Source organism: Gavialis gangeticus, unplaced genomic scaffold (assembly GCF_001723915.1).
Source record: "Gavialis gangeticus isolate Ggan-Ray unplaced genomic scaffold, GavGan_comp1, whole genome shotgun sequence".
Taxonomy (NCBI): domain Eukaryota; kingdom Metazoa; phylum Chordata; order Crocodylia; family Gavialidae; genus Gavialis; species Gavialis gangeticus.
In genome coordinates this window covers 6,200,335-6,210,706 of record NW_017729018.1, presented here as the reverse complement: position 1 = coordinate 6,210,706, position 10,372 = coordinate 6,200,335, and the positions used below count along the sequence as shown (strand labels likewise).

At 50.0% G+C, this 10,372-nt stretch overlaps 1 protein-coding gene across 1 annotated transcript in view; it reads right to left on the bottom strand.

The window, feature by feature from the left end:
* The window catches only part of CSNK1G2 (casein kinase 1 gamma 2), a 102,972-nt gene extending 94,153 nt beyond the window's left edge, over nt 1-8,819 (bottom strand). Inside the window, exon 1 of the mRNA XM_019513312.1 lies at nt 8,692-8,819. The gene's annotated coding sequence lies outside the window, so the exon portion shown is untranslated. The remainder of the gene's footprint in view (nt 1-8,691) is intronic.
* Nucleotides 8,820-10,372: the final 1,553 nt, after the last annotated feature.

Sequence of the window (10,372 nt, the reverse complement as noted above, 5' to 3'; positions counted from 1 at the left end):
AAAATGGAAGGGTTCGTGTTCTCTGGCACTTACAACACTGCCTGCAACATTCCCACCACAGGCAATAGGGAGCAGGGAACATTGTAGGTACCACCGTTAGTGTAATTACCAGGGAAGGTAAATGCTGAAATTCTACTGGGGCCCATTGCATAGGGTTTACCTGCCAATAAACTTAAGCAATCTATCAGACTAGAGCAAAAGCAAACATGGTGGAACATTTATTCTCCAATAATCATCTTTTAGTGGAAGTTTGTGCACTATTCAGGGCTGGCTCTTGGGATTACGACATGCAGGAAGCAAAGCTTTCAGCAGCAAGAAGTCTGGGTGCCTCAGATGACTAAGGAGCTCCAAACCTGTGCCTTTAAACCCCTCCATGATGATCAGAGGAGGAGGTGCCTTCCACTGCAAGGCCTCCAAAACCAACAGGTGTCTTCTTCTAGCAGCACCTGGCTCCAAGCTCAGAGGTGCATGCTCCGTTACCAGCCGTATCTGCTCTACATGCCTTGCCAGTTATGGTTGTTCCCCTATTCTCCACCCCCTCCAGCACTGGAAGTTCTTCCCTCTTAAACTTTTTCCTTAAAACACAGGTAAAGTCTGCCAGGCGTTGCCCAAATTATAACTGTCTTAGGAGCAAGTGAAACACTGGCCCTAACCTAACAGCAGGCATCATTAAATGATGCTGCCCTGAGAAGCACTGCTCTGGACTTTGATTTCTGACACCAAGCAGACTCTGACTTCTGCTCCTGCTTGATACTGCTCTTTCAGGAGTGCTCAGGCAGTGGTGTCCTTCCACACTCCTGACACAGCCTGTAACAAGCAGCAGGAGTTCTTTCTAGCCAGTGATTTTATTTATTACAACTGGGCTTCCTGTTGTCTTCAAGCCAAGAACATGGCAGCAACTCCTCTGCTCCTGACAGAATAGAGCCTCAGTTCTTGGCCCAGATTGTATTTCCAGTACTATGAATGCAAGAGAAGAGACTGTCCCAATTGCCAGGCAACACACAAGGGATGCAAGCATCTTCTCTGCACCTTGAAAAAGCCTTCACTGCCCCATAATCATTGGGATGGGCACTGATGCAGCCCCTGCCATCTCCACCCTGGGCTTTACTCTTCACAAAGCTCCCGTTCTAGGAGACAGCCAGCTCCCTGCTCAGTCCAGGCCAGCTGGTTCAAGCCCCAGATACTGGAAGCACTCTGAAGTCTGCCTGTTGAGGATGCACGTGCTCTTGAGAGAGAGATCAGCCAGTAGACACACATGCTGGAACTTGCAAGAAAGTTTTGTTGAAAAGGCAAGATCCCAAGGAGCCACAGAGAGGTCAGTTAAGGTCATATCAAGACAAGGGAAAGGGAGGGAGAAAGAAATACCCGCAGAATCCCAAGGCATTTGGTGCATAGGCACACACATTTCTTTTGCGTAGGCCGTGCGATGATGAGGTTCTCAACCACAGAAGAGCTGAGCAGCGCTCCTGTCAGACCTTGATCTAACTGCTCCAGACTGGTCAGAGTCCACAGCGAGAGCCTCACCCTACCAGTCACACTTTCAGTCTGTGCTGGAGAACGGCACATGAGCCAAGCCCCTCGAGTCAGGTCTGGGCCTCCTGCCTGACAGTGGCCAAGACCACTGGAAAGTCACCATGTTGGTCAGATACTTTCAGGTAAAGAGGCTGAAGGGCTCCCCGTAGACCCTAGATTCAAGGCCAGAATGGGGAAGTATGGGAATTAACCCCATGTTCTAATGCAACAGAGAAAATTCATTTAAGATGGGGGAAGTTCACTTGCCAACAGCAAACTTGGCGATGAATTTAGCACTAGACTTTGGCTTGACAAAGGTTACTGCATTGTAGCATGTGCATTCCTGAAGAGCATGTTGCATAACATCTCAAGTTAATAGTATTTCTTCTGAATCAGGCTACATTTTGTTTGGAACGAGCCTTAATTGCTCTTCCCTTTTACTTTCCTGAACTCAGTCCCTGAAAACATGAGCGAGTTCCTCACGGCCTGGTGCAGCATCTCCCCTTCTCATACTCCAGACTGCTGGCCTAAAAATGAGAACACAGGCCAAACCATGGAGAGATGCCCTGGGTGACGTTCCCTCCACACCACATCCCATCAGGTAACCAACCTTTAGCTTGAGCTCCCCTAGCAAATGGGTGGACAGGACATCAAGGACCATTTTCAGGACCCATCTGATTCCCTCCTCTGACTCCTTTACCTGCTCTATAGTATCCATGCCCACACACTGCCATGCTGAAAGCGGGCTGGACTGATCTTCTCATGGCTCCGATCTCTTCTTAGGATCTCCCAACCTGATGTACAACCCTCCCTGGAGCACACATGATAGGGAAGATGTAGAGACAACGCATTACTCAGCAGGGAACACTCTACCTGTTCTCCCTCAAGCATCAGCCACTCAGCATGTTTCGGTGACTGGGGAAGGACTAGGAAGTAGAAGGTCTGCTTTCAAAGCTCCAACCCCACATCTCAGATATTACCTCATTGCTAGGTCCCGAGGAAAAAGTCTTGGATTAGCTTTTACTCCTCCACATCAACGTCTTCCTGCTGCCCTGATCCCAAATACATCAACCCAAAGGGCACAAGGCTAAAGAGCAGTAACACACCCTTCTGTTGCTTAGTCCACACATCTCAGTAATGCCACTAGTACTCTCCATACTCACAAGCACAAAGACTAGACTAAGAATAAAACCCGAACTGAGATCAAGAAAATCAATGTGGTTGCGGTAGATCCAGGAGAACAGTGCTATCGCACACCCATGTAACACAGAAGGTGCTAAACAATGTTGGATCTTGTACAGGGACTGACCTAGAGAAGCCAAGTGGAGAAAGTCCCATTACTAACTCAGCCCTGCAAAGGGAGCAGTAGGGCTTCTCCAGGACTCAGGGGCTCTCCTTCTGCTGTGCGCACATACATGTTACCACAGAAGTCAACTGCAGTCAGGCACATTTTCATTTTTAACATCTATGGAGGCAGAATCACTTGCTACCAGAAGTCCTCAGAAAGCCAAAGGGTTTCAACCAAGAGGCAAAAAGCCAAACCTTCCAGGTCTTCACTGGATGAGCATCCACCTTCAGAGACTCCCACCAGCCTCAAACATCCAGTGCCTCGTGAGCCACTATGTCCAAGCAAGAGTGGTTGTTAAAAGCAACTCTCCACACTGTGAAAGAGCCTGATTCCATCCAAGTCTGACCATGGCCACGGCGGTCTCTCCAAGGAGATGGCTTCTCTGCAGGCTCCCAGCAGCCACTAAGTTCTCCCTGGTGGTTGGTTCACCCTGCTTTGGTGCTGTATTGACATCACATGCAAACCCAGGCTCCTTATCCAGCAGGGCTGCAAGACTCTTCCCAGGGATGCTTTATAAAAAAGTCTATAAGCCCAAGAGAAGCATAAATCCATGTTAACAAGTAGGAGTGTTTCCACCAGAGGGATGGAGCTCAAGAAGCAGCAGCTTTATTCACACCTAGAAAAGCCAGCTCCGGACCTCTTATGCCATGAGGAGTCAAACAGCTCCAAAACACTCATTTTTGGTTGCTGAGTAACACACACACACACACACACACGATATACATCTCAGAGCTGCTTAACCTCCCTGCACTCAACTTCCCAAACACTCGGGGAGTCCAACATGGGCTTCATTTAAAAAAGCTGCTTGTGTCATTCTGCTGGCAGACATCTCTAATGCTGCTTTTGCCCTCCCAGCATTTAGCTCCTCTGGCCCATGCTCAATGGCATAACTATGGCATAGTGACCAGGGCAGCCACTCTGGGTGCCAGCTTGGGGGAGATGGAAAAAACAGCAGCAACCAAAAGCTGCCCAGTATGTGGGAGCTGTCTTGGGCACCTGGCTGCTTTGTTCCTCCTTTGCCCATGCTGAACAGAAGTGCCTTCCTGCCCATTTTCTGAACTCCAGTTTGCACAGTACTGAAGCAGTCAGCCTCAAATGCAGCTTCCAGGATCCAATGCTTAAGAGGAAGCCGAAAATCTCTGTGATGCACCTCACCAGTACAGTTCACCAGATTAAATTCTGTCCTCATACCTGAAGGCTTTGTGCCTCATGTTGTGCGAGTCCAAGCTCCCACAAATAACTGTATTATTTACCAAACTTAACACAAGTTCTTTCAAAGGCAGAGCATCCAACAAATCTCTTCATTTGACTAACACAGGTGATCTGACCTCAAGTGCTCACCCTAAGTATTTCCTAGAAAGGATGGCATTGATGTGCTGCAATAAGATCTCAGGCGTAATCAGGCCAGTGGCAGTGTCAGCAGATCCTATCACCATACACCGCTTTGCCAAAGGAGGACTATCACTTTCCTTCAAAATTCAAGACTACAAACTCCTTGGTCTTCAGAGGCTCCTACTGGACATGGAACCAACTCCTCGCCACAATCTTTCCAGAAGGGAGAAAAATCAATGTCAAGGATACTTAAGTCCCAGATGCAAACAGATATGCCAGCACTAAGAGTCACTCCTTACCACAAACCTCTTAAGAAATCTGTAACCACCTTGTTCTGTGGAGCATTCTGAAAATGCTACGTGGAAAGAGCATCACATGCATGTTCCAGTTTAATTATAGTTGTTTACTGAATAACAAAGGTACTTGCCAGCCTCCTTTGGACAGCTAACTGGTTTGCTGTCGAATCTGCTGCTACCGGAGAGGTAAAGGGAAGTGTGTTGTCTACACCAGCAGTTCCCAATCTATGGGATGCATACCACCAGTGGTATGCAGACAACCTGTCAGTGGTACATGTTAACAGATTTATTATAATTACTTTATATGACAAAAATTTGCTTGTGGTACTTAAGGTTGTATCATTTTAAATTGGTGGTGCGCAATCTGCGAGTTTGGGAACCGCTGGTCTACACTGTAAGTATTTGGGCCCAGGTGACCCATCTGCAAGGTGTCTGCTCCTCAGCACTGTAGGGTAGGCTGGACCCAACCATGTAAGCAAGACTAGGACAGATAATGACGTACTGCCTCCACTGAAAGAAAAGACAGAATCATGTTTTAAGCATGTTTGGGTGCCAGATGCGCCAGTGTGATCCATCATAGTATACGCAGGACAGATAATACCCTGTAACAGCTGAACTAAAAGCACTCTGCAGTAAGCACCTTTTTTTTCCTCCAGTGGTAACAGCATGTTAACATGACCAGCAAGAAAAAGCCAGCATTTAGCTGACAATCTGTTCCATAACTCTGCAATTCAAGCAGGGATTCAGGGGAGTCCTAATGCAAGGGGCAGGGACTTATGGGAGTCCTTTAACACAAGCAAGAAGCCTAGAAATGTCCATTTGAATTCAAAACATTGTTTATACAACTGCAGTTGCTCTAATGGGGTAAAAATAATTTGCAGGCCAGGCTGGATCACTGCAAAGAGTTTCTCCTTCCCTGTTCACACTGCACAGCCATAACGCTCTAGCCCAATAAGCCCCACCATCTGTGGCAGAGGGAAGGGCTAACTGGATGGCTTCTTGTTTTGTCAGGGCCAATTCTCCACTAGCTAGATGAAGCTTTATTACAGCATCCAGATTACAAAGCACCCAGAGATCTATTTTATACACTCATCATAGAAGTCAGGTCGAAGGGACCTTATAGGTCTTCAAGTCCGACCCCCTACCTGAGCAGGAGAAAAACTGGGCTCAAATGATCCCAGCTAGGTAGGCATCAAGCCTCTTCTTAAAGGCCCCCAGGGTAGGAGCCAGCACCACTTCCCTTGGAAGTTGGTTCCAGATACTACCTGCCCTAACTGTGAAGTAGTTCTTATGGACGTCTAATCTAAACCTCCTTTCCAACAACTTATGGCCGTTATTCCTTGTTATGCCAGGGGGCACTAGGGGAAACAAGGTCCCAAACCCATCATCATACCTCCTGGCCTGAGTTATCTGATCACTTCAGTCTTTAACACACGTTCACCTCAGCAACCCTGTAAGGCAGGGCAGTACTGTTATCCCCACTGTATTTAGGGAGGCAAGGAGAAGCTACATTCAGCCCCACACAGGAAATCTGTGGGAGACAGGAATATGAATTCAGGTTTCTTGAAGCCCACATTGAGGTCCTAACCACTGCCTGCCCTTCCTGTGAGTGCTCTTCGGAGGTGCACACCGTCCTGTCTCAAGCCTACACACATTTTGTTTCAGTTGCATCAAGCAAGCTTACCAGGCACAGGCCAGGGGACATAAGGAAGAAGGTCTACAGACCAGGATACTGGCCTTGGACTTTGCATGCGATTCCCTGCTCTAAAAGAGACTTCTTAACAACCTAAGAAATTACTTCAGTTAGATAACTGAGGCATTGCACAGGCTTATGCATGAAATAGGGATAAGTGCTTCTCTAACTCATAGGATTCTTGCAAATCTACTAATGATGTATGGTATTCAGATACTGCAAAAACCAGGGAAGTACCTAGCTAGCCTAGCCAAGGCTGAAAACAACTAGAGGCTGCAACAGCTACCTGGCATTCAGCAAGCGCTCCTAGCCATGGAAATTAGCCTGGTGGACAGCACAGAGCACAGGTAGAGAGAAAGCTACTGAATGCGATTAGGCTGACATCCAATAAACATGTTTACTGGCAGCTGTTACAGGACAACATCACCTCTTTTAGTCTGCCTGGAAAAAGGGAGAGGGAGAGAGACAGAGAGATACCAGTTGTCCATAAGCTCAACTCATGCTGTTTTCATTGATCCGCTGAGTCACTCTCATATTAACACTTTTGACAACACTTAGGCTGCATGGAAACTGAGAGGTAGCATGCAAGCAGCAGCAAGGTGATGCAAAACCTCTCAACTATGCTGGAACGACAGACAAGAATTGCTTTGGGAGGAGGCGGCGGAGAAGGGAGGAGTCAGAAACCTGCTGAACTCTGAGTCCACCTTCCTGTTCCCTAGTCTGACAAAGTGGGTGGCAACAACCAAACCCAACCCAAGCCACAATGAAGGGTAACAGCCACAGGCGCCACTCTGCACCTCAAACAAACTTCTATACAGTGCACAGTTTCCCGATTCACTCAGCCAGGCAGAACGCTAGCTATTATTACCTAATCCATTTGAATGCAAGAAAAATATCACATTGATTTTTTTTTCCAAGACCTTGCAACTTCTGCAAACTAATTACAGAGCTATCAAATCCCAAGACACTGTACACCAGATAGCAGCAGTTACTAGATCATAATGAGACTAGGTGCCCTGACATAAGGGTGGGGCCAAGAAGTCAAGTCTAAGTAGGTTACAATTCCACCAACTTCAGTGAAGCTGCTTCCAGGTGCACATTGGATCTGAATTTGGACTGCTTTGCTTGCATTTTAAGGCCAGGCCCAACCCTGAGCACTCATCAAGCCCTCACAAATCAACACTTCTAACTGAAATGGCAGTGAATACAATCATTGACAAGTCACTTCTGGCATTTAAGCCTACAGAAAGTCCTCACAGGAACAAGAGAAGGCCTTCCCACACTCTCCCAGTGGAGGCCTCCTGCCCTAATTTAGAGTCATTCCCTTTCAGACATGTTGGCAAACACCAAACCTTTCTTCAAGCTGTTATATAAGGGCTGATTTTTAAATCTCTGTCCTGGTGATCAGGGGCAGACCACGTGTATGACATTCTGGCTGGGCACTCCCACTAGCAGACATGCTCGCACACATAACCGGTTTCCAGATATCCAGCCACTTGTGGTACAAGCAGAAAACCAATGGGCTATTTAAACTCGGTAACTTCCAAATATACCCATACAGACGATTCACTCTTCCACAATCAGTGCACCTGCAGCTTGGCCGGGCTCCTAGTTACCTCCGCTCAGTGTCTAACTTGTCAGTTGCTGCTTCTAGCCTGGTTTGAAACGAGCAAGAACAACAATCCGAACTCCCCAGAACGTGGCGGGTCCCCACTCTGCTGAAGCTGAGAAAACGTTTGCCAGTGAAAGACCCCTTCCCCACAGACCTGGCAGCCTAACTCCACCGCTTGGTTCCCTACTGGATTTGAGGGCCGTAATGGATTTTCCCCAGATCCTGCTCCACAGGTCAGCGCCGGGAGGCGCAGGCTGCGGGTGGGCTGAGCACCGCACCAAGCGCCATCACGATAAAATATTCACGGTCCTTATTTTTAATCCCCTCTCAGCAGCTCAGGCAACATTTAAAGTTCAGCGGCTCCCTGCCGCCTTTATTCTTTCTATGGCTGAAGTCCCACCCATCCTCACTCAGCAGCTTTGCTTTAAAAGAGAAAATACATATGTACAGGGATAAAGCCCTGTTTGCAACCTCTGCTCCCCACATGGACCCTCCCCAATCCGCCCGGCCGGGTGGGGGTGGGGGTAAAAAGGTACAAAGGACTCGGTCCGTCTGCTTCCCCCCCCACCGCAGGCCAACATGGGCGTGCGCCCATGTCGGTGTCTTTCAACCCAAAGCAAAAACACGGGCTCGAGGGGAGCCGGGCACCCGCCAGGGGCTGGAAGAAAGAAAATTACATGAGAAAAAGAGAGAGTCCCTCAGCCAGGTGCCGGGGAAACGCCGCCCAGCGCACAGCATCGCGCCCACGTTTCCACCACGTCCCGCCGCTGTGGCGGCAGCTCCCTGCCCGGCGCAGCCCTGAGGCTGCCTCCAGCCTTGCCCCCCTACAGGACGATGCCCCCCACCCCGCAACAGGGCAGCCCCTTCCCCCCCAGCCCCCCGGGAGCCATGGGTTTACCTCCTGCCGCGCCTCAGGGGCGGGGGCCGGGCCCCCTGCCCCCCGCCAGCCTCGCCATGGAGCCTCCCTCCGGCCTCCGCCGCTCTTGTCCCTTTAAGCCTCCGCTCCCCCTCCCCCTGCACACACCACCCAGGCGCTGGGCTCGGAGCGACGCCTCTACTCCAGCCGCGTAAACCTCGGCGGAAGCTCGGCTCGCTCACGCCACCCCGCCGGCGCACAAGCCCTTGGTGAATAGCGAGTCGCCGGCGGCCGGGCTCGGCGCAGGCGCAGACGGACGGAGGGCGGGGACGGCCCTTCTGGAGCGTAAAGCGCGTAAAGGCGGCTCAGCCGGGAGAGAAGAGCGGGGAGCTTTGCGGCAGTGGGAGGGGTTTTGCGACAGCTACGCGCTTGGCGGCTGCCCGGGCGCGGGTTCCTCTTAACTCTGTGCGTGCCGGGCTGCGTTGCCAGGGGTGGGCGGGTGGTCGTGGTGGTGCCAAGGTTTGAACCCGGGCACGATGTGCAGTTAGTCGTCGAAGTGTACAAAAAAAATCTAAAAAAAAAAAAAGTCAAAGTGTACGAAAACATTTTTTAAAAGTCAAAGTGCACAAAAAAGTCAGTGTACACCTTTTTTTTTAACAAAAGGTCAAAGTGTACAAAAAAGCGTACAAAAAATATAAAAGGCAATGTGAACAAAAAAGGTAAAGTACAAAAAAGTAAAAGCCAAAGTGTACAAAAAGATAGTAACAGTGTTCAAAACGCAGTAGTTTTTGCGGCAGCAAATTAATGCAGGATGTGCAAAACCCAAGTCACTGGCGATGCGTAGGGGGTGCATGCGGATGCACGTACCCATCCTGAGCACTGCAGTGCAGTCCCTGCAAAAAGCACCGCCAACACTGCCGGTGGTTGCTGCTTGCCCCCATGCCCCCACCCCGCTTTTTGCTGACACCACTGGCAGCGTCTGCGGATGGTCGCCGACCACTGGTCAACGCTGGCTCCCCCCAGCCACCAACACTGCTGCGACTACCTGCGGGAGCTCGCCATGCCCCCTCAGCCTCCAGGGGCATGTGGTGTTTGTGACTCAAGTTGCTCTAACGAAGTCTTAACACCCCTCTTTTGGGCTTGCTTTCAGCACTTCCTTATGACCTGGCTTCGAAATAAAGAAACACTTCCAGTTCTTACTCGCTCACTGGCAATATAAAGTAAACAAGAAGACTTATTTGCATCCTTTTTTTGCATATTTTTTCAGTGTACGATGGTTTTTCAACACATACGAACCTTTCCTATTTGAGGCCTGGCAACGCTGTTCCCCACTTGCAGGGCCAGGGGCAGGCAGCGGCAGCACCTGCAGTACACCCCTATGCCCATGCGCACCTACTTGCCACCTCTCCTGTGGGGGGTGCAAATCACCTGTCACCTTGTCTAGGGTGCGGGCAGGGGCCAGCGGTGACCCCACTCCCGCCCCCGTGGTTATCCCTGCCCTATGCGTGGACCCCCGACTGTGCAGGGCTGAACGCTTGGCAGGGGGGCTGGCTCACTCCCAGGCCTCACAGTCATGGTCAGATGTTGGGAAATAAAGGCCTCTTCTTCCTCTGGGCCCAACTTTCTCATCCCACAGGCTGTGTCCAGTCCGGCTGCGGTGTGGCTGGGGGCCCGATTCAGTTGCTGGGAGCTGTACAGCCTGACCCTGATCCATCCACCATGG